This window comes from Neofelis nebulosa, chromosome 11 (assembly GCF_028018385.1).
Source record: "Neofelis nebulosa isolate mNeoNeb1 chromosome 11, mNeoNeb1.pri, whole genome shotgun sequence".
NCBI lineage: Eukaryota > Metazoa > Chordata > Mammalia > Carnivora > Felidae > Neofelis > Neofelis nebulosa.
The window spans coordinates 83774428-83786387 of NC_080792.1; positions in this window are offsets into that span (position 1 = coordinate 83774428).

Consider the following 11960-nt stretch of genomic DNA (forward strand, 5'->3'; position numbering starts at 1 on the left):
ATCAAAGTGGCCCAGCAGCGGTGTCAGCTGAGAGGCAGCCAAGACAAGCGATGCGGGCGGCTTTATCTCTCCGCTGGCCCAGAGCTGGGGCCGGGAAAGCAGCTCGGTTCCCGGAAACTATTTCTGGCCGGGCAGGAGGTTGCTGCTGGTGCCCTGGCTCGTTCCAGGTCGGCTCGGGGGTCTGTCTCCTGCCCACTCACGCCCCACGCGCGGTTTCCTTCCACCGCCACACGTTCGGGGTTTTCTCCTGCTCTCCGATCCAGAATCTTCCACCGTCATAGATGCATGTGCGCGCACACACACAATAAAGATTGTTCCTGGGGGACGCCTGGGGGGCTCGGTCGAGTAAGCATCTGACTTCGGCTCAGATCATGATCTCACGGTTCATGGGTTCGAGCCCCACGTCAGGCTCTGTGCAGACAGCTTAGAGCCTGGAGCCTGCCTCGGATTCTGTGTCTCCCTCTCTCTCTGCCCCTCCCCCCCTTGTGCACTGTCTCTGTCTCTCAAAAATAAATATTAAAAAATATATATATATATTTTAAAAACAGATTGTTCCTGCCCTCCCCCTGCTCTCTGTGTCTCCCCCTTTCACACACCACGGACGGAGGATGGCCTCGGCCCTCCTCACCTCCCCACCAATACACGCGCACAGCTGCCTCTTCTGGCGGGAGCTTCTCCGTTCTCAGACGCACAGTGTCCCTCCACCTCCCCCGACACACACGTGCATCCATGCACACACACGCACACACACGCACACACTCACACCTGCCCAGGTTCTCATCTCCAAGCTCTCTTAAACCAGAATCCAGAGACAACTGCCAATTAAAACAATAAATCCCCCCTGCCTTCCTTTCAGCTTTTATGAACTCGGGGACCGTTTCCACCAGCTGGTGCCAGGACCTTTTGTGGGGGGGGGCGTCCTTCAAGGTGCTGACCCCCTCGTTTGCAGCTGGAAGAAACCCAGCCAATGCTCTGGCTCCAGCTGTGGCCTCTGCTGGCTGGGCGCGGGCCAGTTCCAAACATGTCAATTGTAGGACTTTGGAAAGGAATGGGGGCGGGGGGGGGGGGGGGGGGAGAGGGATCTACCCTCTCAATAGATTATCTGGCAGATTCCAGAAGCTTCCACACGCCAAAAGCCTGAATTTCCCTCTTACCCTTGAACTTACACCTGATCTCTTGTCCAGACTGGCTTCAGGGAGAGGGAGAGGGACATCGATATAGGTGTCACTTTCGGCAGACTTTAGAATTTCATCCAGGGGCCCGTGGGTGGCTCAGTGGGTTAAGCATCTGACTTCAACTCAGGTCACGATCTCACGGTTCGTGAGTTCGAGCCCCCCTTCCCCACCCCCCCACCCCCCCGTCAGGTCCTCTGGTGTCAATACAGAGCCGACTTTGGATCCTCTGTCCCCCTCTCGCTGACCCTTCCCCACTCATTCTTTCTCTCTCTCTCTCTCTCTCTCTCTCTCTCTCTCTCTCTCAAAAATAAATAAACTTTAAAAACAAAAAAAAGAATTTCATCCAAACAGCTGGGCTGGCAGGGACGGAGAAGGGGTAGGGAGGAGGTGGGGATGGGACAGGAGAGGAAAGACGGCTCTCAGGAAGCCACACCATTGCCCAGAAGCAAAGGGAAGGAAAAATCGTTTAGTAAGCTCCTGCCGGGTACTGGGGTGCCTACTTCCTTTCTGCGATGGGAGATGTCCACAGCTCCTAGCTCAGCCCCTGACACATAATAATTACTGCGTACCTCGCAGCTCTGTTTCTCTTTTTTGGCCACCAGGGAACTTGTCCGCAAGGGATAGCCCATCGTGTAAATGAGGGCAGTGAAGCTGGGAGGGCCACTCAATGCCAGAGTCTCCCCGCTCCTCCCGCCCGCCAGGTAGCAGGGAGGCTAAGCGGAGAAAACTGGTGTCACATCTTTTGGCTCCTTCCACACACAATAATGCAAGATCTTGGTTCCAGAAATGTGTTTTTTCTAGTGTCTCTCGGGCCTGAATCAAAATTTCTGAGTATTATGTCTGAGAGGGCTCATGCAAACCTTATAACCCCACCACTTGTGTTCTAGAGTGAAAGCAATCTACACCTGGTGGGGAGGACAGAGAGGCTGTACTTTTTCTCTCCCTGCAGCCCTGCATCAGCAGTATTTCTTATCGGGGCGCCAGCTTCTCAAAGGTGCTTTGGGAAAACCAATGACCTTTTATGGGATATAGTCTTAGTGAAGCTGTGAATCGTGACGTCACCGCCAAAGGGCAGGCTTATGGCCCGAGCTCAGCCCATCAGATGCTGCCTCCCAGGAATCTGCATTTGAAGCAAGGACTGAAGGTTTGCAGCATATTCTGGCCTGCGGCTGAGTGCATGAATTCTTACTACCCAGCTCCCCCTGCTCCTGTTTTTTGAGAGACCTTGTTCTTGTATTCTACGGGCTCGCACATATCCTTCCAGCAAATTCCTTCTTTGCATGAGTCAACGAAAGTCTCTTTCTGTTGCATGCAATCGGAGATTTGCAAGCTTCATAGGTTAAAAGCGGGCAAATATATCGGCAGTACCATATTACAGGTGTCCAGATCCCAATTCTACCTCATGGGAGGGTGTCTCATACTAACCAGGAATTTTCCGGACACACCAGCTGGGTGTCCGACAGTGTAACTCGATTCTGACCCTGTCTGCCTGGAGATAGCATCAGATCCCACAGGTTGAGGGCACAGTCCCACAGGACTGCCCACCTCCCTTCCCCCACCCAACACACACACACACACACACACACACACACTTCAAGATGCAGGTTGCAAGCCCAGGTTACTGCCCGTACTTCTGATCGACCAGCTAGAGCGGCTCTCAAAACTCAGGAAACCCATTGCCTCATTAGGCTACCAGTTTATTATACAAGGACAGAACTCAGGAACAGCCAGACGGAAGAGATACAGACAGAAAGGTGTGGGCAGAGGGCGTGGAGCATCTACGAGCCCTCGGAGGGCACCATTCTCGCCAAATCTCCACATGGTCACTGACCTGGAAGCTCTCAGTAGCCTGTCCCTTTGGGGTTTTAAGGAGGCTTACTTACATCATCAGCCACTGGCTGATGTTCTGGTCTCCAAGCCGCTCCCCTCCCCGGAGGTCACGGGGGTAAGGCTGAAAGTTCCAGCCCTCTGAACCCATGGGTGGGTCCCCTGGCCTCCAGTCCCCATCCTTAGAGCTCCCAAAAGTCACCTTTGTTGCTCTCATCAGTTAGGAAATGCCAAGGGTTACAGTAGCTCTGTGACAGAAACAGGGACAAGGACCAGATTCTTATTGTAAATTACAATACTGTCATCACCGACGCTTCCCCTTGCCCCACTGGGTCCCCATTGTCACTGGTGATAGGTAGCCCTCCTGTCCAAGATCTTGGTCGCAACCTGGGGAAAGTAATGACTTCTGTTAACTCCAAAGTCCAGAGGAGCGGATCCTCTCTAGTCCCCAGCAGAGCCAGATCGGTACATTCAGACCACGCCATGCAGAACGTCTCATTTAGTGGACTTTCGTCCACACAGGCTCTTCCCTCGTCGTGGCAAAGACCTTCAGAGGCTTGAAGCTAACACCCTACCGATTTAGCAACCTCAGCCGAAAATGTGTTCCAGTGCGCTAACCATCCCGTTTAAGAATCTCAGAAATGAGTCCCGGTGTCCTGGCTTGGATCACATGGCCGTCCGTGAATCAATCATCACTTTGGCCAGGCGTCACAACGCTCGGATCACTCAGGCTTTGGTCAGGTGCTTGCCCCTGGACCTTGGGGATGAGGGTCCAGACTTACCCTCATGATATGGACACACGCCAAGAAGCAGAGCATAGAAGCAGTCCCCAAAGGGGAAACTGGGATGAGTTCCATAAATGGGGGACCTTAAGCAGAGGAAACCGCCCACTGTCTATGCCCTGCTGGTTCACAGCGGCAAAGAAGCACGGTTCCAGGTACGGAGCTGCGTACCTACAGATCACACACCACTTTCCAGACCTTGGGCAAATGGTGATCTCACTGAATATCAGTTTTCTCATCTGTAAGGTGGATAGAAAACAAGTATCAGTTCAGATGTCAAAGACTGGAAAGAATGCCAATATAATAGGACATCCGTCACAGAGAAGGTGGTTAAGTACGGTAGATGTTGCTAAATCCACGGTCTCGATGCCCATAAATCAAATTCGTGGCTTCCAGAGCCGACTCTCTTGTCTTCCTCTGTCCTATTTCTTCCTCATTGATATGTTGCTTTGCGCTTTTTTTTCCTCACATAGATTAAATACACACACGCACACACACGCATGCACACACACACACACACACACACACACACACACAGAATCCAGCCCTAATAACAGCCCTAATTCATTTATATTTAACTGTGAGGCAACCAGAGGCTAGTGTAGTGGAAAATATGTAAAAGGCTTGAAGGGGAAAGAGGATATTAAAATTGTAATTTTCCCAATCATATCGAGACATCTCTTTCAGCCCTAATGACAGGATGCTCAGCACATCTGTCAAAAACCGTGCTACGTCTCCCAGCAAAAACCAAATAAATTGAGTTTCTGCTCAGTGACAGCATAAGCCGAGGCTGCTGTCGGCCCTGTTCTAATTTTCTTCCCCCTCTTTTTTTTTTTTTCTCTCCAAGGCCAAGGCATTTTTTGGTTACTGTCTTTGTGGGATCTGCTCCTGTTTTCCCCTTTTGTTCCTCCTTCCACAAGAGTTGGCCAGGACCTCAGTCTGCGTGTCCCAGAAAAGTGCACAGCGAAGCTGCCCCGGTGCCCCCACAGAGGCCCCCGGATGCAGCGTAAGGGCTACTGATCAAGCCCTGAGGGTCTGACCTGGACGCTGACTCCCTTAGCAGTGGCCCTGTCGCCTGCTTTTGCAAGCGGCCGATGCTAGAGGCCACGATTGGTTACGCAGAGGAATTCTGCGCGTTCTGCATCCTACATGGTATGTGATTGAACTGACGGTGGCCAGCGGTGGGCCAGGGGCTGATAACATCTACAACCAGCAGGCGGGGGAAAGAATAGTGCAATTTCAGGTACATATCTAGGCGCTTCCTGAGACCTCAAAAGCTGAGCTTGGAGGTCCACCCGATGATGATGTTTAGATGCAAGCTGGTTCTTCGAGCCCCCCTTATGGGAGACCGGCATCATCGGGGGGCACGTGGCTGAATTTATGGGTGGACCTCTACCATGCTGATGCCCGGTTCACCTCAAGGTGTGGCTCTCCTTCCTGCCTCGCAGGACAACATGAGAGCACCCGCCTCAGCGACAGGGGACAGCGAAGCCTGGAGACGTGATTAACACCCGGAAAGCTCACGTCCCTGCATGGATGGGGCACTGGAGAGTGGAAAATCTGAGAGCAAGTCAGAGGAACTTTGATCGATTAGACCCAAGGAAGAGATAGCAGAGGAACTTAAAATATTTTCCAAGCCAGTGGTGGCAAGAGATGGGCCTGGAGAGGGAGACACGGGTCAGACCTGGAAGGATTTGGACATTACCTTGCGCACACATGGAAGCCATTGCAGGGCTTAGAGCCAGAGAGTCAGATTTGCATTTCAGAAGACCAGTCACTCAGTGGATGAAGAATGTGTGTGTGTGTGTGTGGGGGGGGGGGGGGGGGGGGCAGTGCAGAGAAGCATGGAAATAACCAGCCAATCAGAAGGTTCCTTGGAAATCCAGGTAAGAGAGGGAGGTGGCCTGAACCAAGATACTGGGTGAAGAATGGAGACGAGTCAACAGCTCCAAGAATGGTTCAAGAAACAGGATTAGAAAGGTAGGCAGTTTCATGCTGGGGAGGCAAGGAGCGAACGCTTGGGAAGAGCTAGTCTAGACTCTCTCCCTCCCTTTAGTTCATCTCACTCTAGGGTCTACTGAAATCTATTTTTCTTCTTCCTCTTTGTAAGTTCTCCTGGACCTACGGTGTCTCTAGGTCACTGGCCGGGCGCATATTGCTTGAGGCGATAGACTCTGAAATCAGACTGACTGGGTGTGGTTCTACAACCCAGGGTCTCATTGATGATCTACTTAGTAGGTGGGAAGAATTACAGTGATGAGCTTTCAAAGCCTCTAGAGCATTTAACAACTCAATGTCCTGATCCAAATAAGAAAGGAAATGATGTGAATGTAGCTCACGGCCATTGAGTCAGGAGAGCTTAGCTGTGATCAAGAGCCATCGGTCTATGTAGAGGAAAGAAAAAATCCCTTTCGGGATCCCAGAGCTTGCAGTTAATATTGAAGAGCCAAGGACGGTCCTGGGCCTTCTAGAAAAAGGCACCCTTATTTGCCAGTGTGTCCTCACATACCAGCTGACCAACGGCGCAAGTTGCTAGGTTTGCTCCTCTGGGGATCTTATCCAGATTGTTCTAAGGCTCAGCAGGGCAGGAACTGAAAGAGCACCTTGGCTGGTAAATTCATCTTCCTAGGGTCTTGTGAGAACCCACCACTCAACCCAGATCACAAATGGAAACATTCCACATGGACGCTGACCACCTCCCACGAGTAGGATGACTGGCCATCCCCATTCATCAGGAACTTCCAGTGCTAAAACAGGCCAAGTCCCAGGCGAACCAGGAGGAGTTGGCCACCCTACCCCCGCGCCCCACTTTGAGCTCATGTCGCCATTTTGAACGGTATCCCTTTCAACGGTGATTTCGGAAAACCTGTCGGCCAATCTGGGGTCAACCTTGTTGGGAAGGAAAGAAAATCAGTTTGCTCAATCACATCTATTCTATCCGTCCTTTCCAACGGAAAGGACGTCGTGTAGCTACGGTGGTGAGCGCCAGCTCTGAGGCACATGCAGTGGGTTTAAATCCTAGCTCTCCTCTATAAAATGGGAACACTCATAATTCATGCCTCGTGTAAGAAACGGTGTGGAAAGCCAGAGTCTGCCTTGGTAGTAAGTGTTCAAATCCGTGAGCTGTTATGATGAGTATTTTCCATCTCACCCCGCCCCAACCCCAGTCCTCTCGAAAGCTACTTAGAGCTTTTCATCTTTCTCTCGACCTTTCCCATTTCGCCTAACGCTTTGAGGACAAGGTGCCTTAACTGACAGCATCCATTTACAAAGTTCCTGTTTGCAAATTTGCAACTGAGAAGATTTGGAGAACCTTTGACCAAGCGGGATGGAATAAGAAAGAACACCTATCAATCCTGTCTTTCCTTAAGAAGGGATGGGTCAACCCCAGGGGAAGGGAGTTTTCTAAGAGCCAGAAGATGTTTGTCAACTGAGATAATAATGTACACAGAGAGTTTAAGCTGTGGTCAAAACTCTTGCTTACACAACTGCAGGAGGCCCTCCCAGCTGGTCTACTCCTTCCGTCTTTTCGCCCCCAGCACGTATTTTCCCCACCTGGCAGCCAGAGGGAATCTTTTTAAAAAGGCAAGACGGTTTGGGGTGCCTGGGTGGCTCAGGCGGTTGAGCGTCCGACTTCGGCTCAGGTCAGGATCTCGCAGTTCATGAGTTCGAGCCCCACGTCCGGCTCTGTGCTGACAGCTCAGAGCCTGGAGCCTGTTTCAGATTCTCTCTCTCTCTCTCTCTCTCTCTCTCTCTCTCTGTCTCACACACCGCACACACACAAATAAAAAATAAACCTCAAAAAATTTTAGGAAAAAAACAATTTAATAAGACGGCACTTCCTGCCTCCCAGTATCTCTAGCCCCTTGCTTGTTTTAGGTGTCCCGGTTTCTGGCACCCGCTGATAGAATATTCACTCGTTTCTTGTCTATTCCTCCTCAAAGCAATGGAGGCCCTTTGCCCGGCTCCTTGGGGTGTGCCAGCACCTATGATGGCACCTGGAAGGAGGCAACGCTCCGTACACACTGAATAAATGCCTGAACGAACGAGTCTGATGTTGACCCTGACAGTAAGAGCTCAGCCGAATGGAGGAGCCGGGGCCCTGTGCTAAGCCATTTACCTCCATCCTCTTGGCCTCCCAAGAAGACAATTGCTCTCTTCGTGACTGGGAAAAACCATAGCTCAGGAAGATTAAGGGATTTATCCGGTGACAAATGTCAAGACTGGGAGAGTCCAACCCACTTCTTTTGGGGCCAAAACTCAAAACGTTTCCACCTTGCCCGAGGGCAAGGAGGGTCTAGAAGAGGAAGCCGGCTGGAGAAGACTATGTCAGACCATCACCTGGGCTGCCCTAACCGCAGACATAAAGACCCAAGTACCAGCAGATCTGCAAGCATCAGGCTCTCTATGAAACTTCGAGCCAGCCCCCCGCCCCAGCCGTGGGGCTCTGTGCTGACAGCTCGGAGCCTGGAGCCTGCTTCCGATTCTGTGTCTCCTTCTCTCTCTGCCCCTCCCCCATCCGCGCTCTGTCTCTCTCTGCCTTTCAAAAATGAATAAATGTTTAAAAAAAAATTTTTTTTTAAATAGTCCATGTCTGACAATCAGGTTCGATATATGGGGGGGGGGGGGGGGAATGTCAAAATGTTTGCAATTATTCATAGATGATCAGTCAGTGAATGAGCATTCAAGAAGCAAGAGGCATCTAGGGGCGCTTGGGTGGCTTAGTGGGTTGAGGGTCCGACTTCGGATCAGGTCGTGATCTCAAGGTTCGTGAGTTCAAGCCCCACAGGCTCTGTGTCAGCTTGGAGCCTGCAGCCCGCTTCGGATTCTGTGTCTCCCTCTCTCTCTCTCTGCCCCTTCCCCACTCGGACTCTGTCTCTCTCTCAAAAATTAAAAAAAAAGAAGAAGAAGAAGAAGAAGAAGCAGCGTGAGGCATCTCAACTGTCGCCACAGTAGGGGACCAAGAGGGAGGTGGGGAGTGTTCTAGTTCCCTGCAGGGTTCAATCACGTACGGTGTAACCCTGGCCACGTTATTTGAACGCACTGAACCTTAGTCGGCCCATCTGAAAAGCAGAGATAATTATACCTCTTTGAAAATGCCGTTATTACGAGGAACACAAGAGACATTGTATATAAAGAGATCTAACGCAGGCCAGGGCACAAGAGCTCGGAGGAAAGATGCTAGTTTCATATCCGCATCTCTCTCCCCTGTCCCCACCCACTTTTAGGGACCCTCGCACATGCCTGGGTAATTCTGACTTCCAGTCGGACTGGGTGAAGTGCTCTGAGCAAGAAACTTGACCACCAACTATTGAATCTTATGTCAAGGGAAACTCACAAAGGAGGTATTTTCATCTCCCCGTTACAGAGAGAAAAACCAAAGTACAGAGAGAAGAAGCAACTTGGTGAAGAAGCCTCCTAGTTCTTGTCTTGTTTGTCTCCTAGAGACAGATGGATTCCAACTGGGGAAATCCAGGAAGGCTACTTGAAGGAGCTGGTAATCTTCAGAGTCTAATTTTCACAGTACGAACATCCGTTTCCTCTCATACCTAACTCGGCATCCCAGGAGTAGGAGTCTGCATCCTGGATTCCATAACCCACAGAGGTTTGCCACTGTCTTCCCGGCTTTGGCTTTAGCCAAAGTGGGCATCGATCGGCAAAGATGCCCCTCTTCTAAACACAAGGCAACCATTCAGATTCACAAAGGACATCCATCCAACGCCACCCGTCCCCTTCCCAGAATGTTCCCACATCTAAAGAGATTTGAGAAAGACCTCGCTCAAAGACTCTGAGAATCCCCCCCCCCATCAGACCCACTTTTTGTCACTCGGTGACAGGGCTAAAAGGGGAGGGCCGGGGGGGGGGGGGGGGGCAGGGTACGAATTCAGCAAATACTAAGACAGCCCACCATGCTATCATGAAAAACTATCTGTGTTCTGGCTATTTACAATTACCTATTTGTTTGGGAAAGATTTCTTCTCTTCCTTCCACGTCTCCTAAGCTGTGTGTACGGTGAAAAGGTTGGGGCTGGGCAGCCTTGGTTTTTTGTTTTTTTTTTTCCCCCCTCGGCTGTGTTTATCCACCCAAGAAAGTATTTTAAGTACTTTGTTTCCATTATGCTATTCTGAGCCCATTACTTGGTGGGGTGATTAAAGATTGCTTTTGGCAAGAGAAGAGAAGACAAAGTGTTTGTTACTTCCATGACTGTTAGCCTTTTCCAGGCAGCCTTCAAAGGGAAAACCATAAACATATGGGACACAAAATACATATTGGCTTCGTAATGGGAGCCCTGGAGAATGTCTGGCCCTTCACCTTTGCCTGGAATCTGAGTAGCTGTAGCTGGGACAGGCAGCAGGAGAAGGACTCTTTCTAGGGCCTCTTGGAGGCTACCGACTTCTGGGTTCTTCTCTCTTCCTCTTCATCTGGGTGTGCACTGATCCTTTCGCTTGGCTCAGATCCCTCGCGAGCTTCCCCATCCTTTCCATCGGTATTTGGACACAGCCCCAGAGGAGACAGGTGAGGTCTCGACCCTCGTGGGGCTGGAGTCTTCGAGCGTGGCACACAAACATTAACGATGCCGCAGGTATGTTTTGGGGCAGTGAGTTTCGTGGTGGAGAAGTACAGGACGTGTCATGGGCACGGGAGTAAAAATCTGAATTTTTCCTGGGGTCTGGGAGAACAGGGAGGACTTCCCCAGATGTGTGAAATCTGAAAGATAAGCAGGCACTCGGTAGGAAGGGGTCTTCTAAGCAAAGGCTGTCAGGGGAGGAGAGAACAGGGTTTATTCAAAGAAGGGAATGAGGGGGTGGGTGGTGGCCGGAATCCAGAGAACAAGGTCAAGAGTACCCAGAGATGGAAACAGGAGGTCAGGGAGTTCGGGACCCCCCACCGCCCAAGTATAATCGCAGAGTAGGTGTTAAATGCAACTCAGTGAAACTTGGGAGTGAAAGGTAGGTCACCACTTACAGGGGCCAGTCTCTGCCTTCTTAACAGCTGGATGGCCCTGGCGCAGGACACTTCACCACTGTAGGCCTCCATTTCTTCATCTGTCAAATGGGTATCTTTAGCCCTACCCCGCGGGGCCTGCAGTACATAGCTGGAACTCAGTAAACGTCAGCTTCCTTACTTCCTTCCCAATCATCTGTCATGAGTTAAACTTCCCTTCCTTCACTTAGCATCTTGGCAGACCCGTGCGAAGCCAAAAAAGCCCCATCGCCATCTCTGATCAATCGCTCCTCTGAATGAATGCCCAAGAGCTGTCAGTCCCCTGGCCAGGGGACCTCGCGGCTTTGCAAGCTTGTTGCAATCACCCATCCTCCAGCCCACCAGTCAGATGCAGTCCCTTTTGAAGTCCGCAGCTATCTCTCCAGGGGATCTTGGGGACATTAGCATCTGCCTGGGCTATCTCCCAGACTATTGTGACCAGCAGATGAGATAAAGGGTGGGTGAGGTCCCAGAGGCTCGTAAAAGCCCAGGATTCCTGTTCCCCTCCCTGGGCTGGGGAGGAAACCTGCATCGGTCCAGATAGGGTTACGAGATGCACAGAGGCGTTTTCCCCAAATGCATTTAACTCGACGGCCCCTTGGATTCAACAAGGCACCTGCAAGTTCAGGCATGTCCCGGGCGCTTAAATCGTCTGGGAATCTCTCTCTTCTGGAGCCAAGTGGGCAGTTTCAGAAACTCCAACAGCTCAGGCAGAGCACAACTCCACTCACTTCCTCTGCTCCCAGACCCCCTGAGTGCCGGCGCCGTGCCTGGTGCCTTTCAACACCCCTCGCCATCCGCGTGTCCCCGTAACTCTGTAAAAGAGAGTGGCTTTTCCATGTTTACAGATTCCATCAACTGAGAAGTAATTTGCCCAAAGTCTCCGGAAGTGAAAGGGCAGAACTCTGGATTCTGGACACACACACAGCTCTTTGCTCTTTCCTGGTGACTTGGCGTGAGTCGCCTCCCTCCACTCCAAGAATGAGTTTACCTGGTCCCCGAGGACGCATTCTAAGGATGCTCAGCGGCCCCCACTCCATGGGGGGGGGGGGGGGCGGGCCTTGTTTTGAACGTGTTTCCTCACATAATGAATTGGAGAATGCTACAGAATGGCCCTTGGTATCATCTCCCCCATTCCATAGAGCAGGAAACTGAGGCTCACCCAGGGTAAATCTGCACGCCAGGCAGGCTG